Here is a 964-nt window from a genome sequence, read left to right on the forward strand (position 1 = left end):
ATAGTTGCTACTTTTGTTTTACAAAACATGTAATTCCTTGCATTCTTCCATGGACCACTTACAATTACTTAAATAGCTCAGAACTGGTTTAACCTGGGTCGATAAAACTAAATCCATTTTATTGGGAAATGAACAGCCAAAACATTATGCCATCCAAAATATGTGATATGTAAATCGAGAAATATTCAATATTTGAAGACATACTACTTCTAGAAGAAATCTATTTTCAGTTAATAAATTAAGAAATAACTCCCAAAATATGCACTTTACAGAACCTATTGTCATATTCTATCTTTAAGTAGTGAAAATTAAGGCTGATTCAATTCGCTTCAAACTCATTCTGTATGTCTGTTTTTTAGTACAAATAGATTTGAAAATAAGGGAGGTTAAGAATTTTTAAAACAATGGAAATTTTTTGAAGAGCCAATCTTATAAAGTAATAATTGGAGAAGTTTGTCGGGGGGTACGGTCAGCAAAGAACAACATAAATAAATAAATATGGTTTTGTTTATTTATGTTGTTCTTTGCTGACCGCACCCCACCGACCAACTTCTCCAATCATTAATTTACGGTCAACTATGAAGTTTCATTATCATTAAATAAGAATAGGACGAGAGTATTTGTAAGCTCCCAAAATTTGGAATCATTGAGTAACTAGTGAAAACACAGTGCATAACTTATTTAACTTATTTTGCAAGGACATTCATCAATACTGAGACTGTACAATAAGCCATTAATGTTCTAATTTGTCCTGACATACTTGTCAAGCTCGACTTAGTTATTCAGGTTTGTTTGGAGTAAGCTGTATATTTATTTCTAGTTGAACTAACAGAGTAACACTCAACATTGGATTTTTAATAAACTATAATAACTACTATAGAATTGTTTTCATGGAGAAGAGAGAGAAAACATGCGTCCCTAACCCGTACCATCCTGGACGGTCGTTCCTTACCAAAAAATCCCT

Source organism: Halyomorpha halys, unplaced genomic scaffold, assembly GCF_000696795.3.
Source record: "Halyomorpha halys isolate HHAL.00 unplaced genomic scaffold, Hhal_1.1 Scaffold1941.1, whole genome shotgun sequence".
In the NCBI taxonomy this organism is placed as follows: Eukaryota; Metazoa; Arthropoda; class Insecta; order Hemiptera; family Pentatomidae; genus Halyomorpha; species Halyomorpha halys.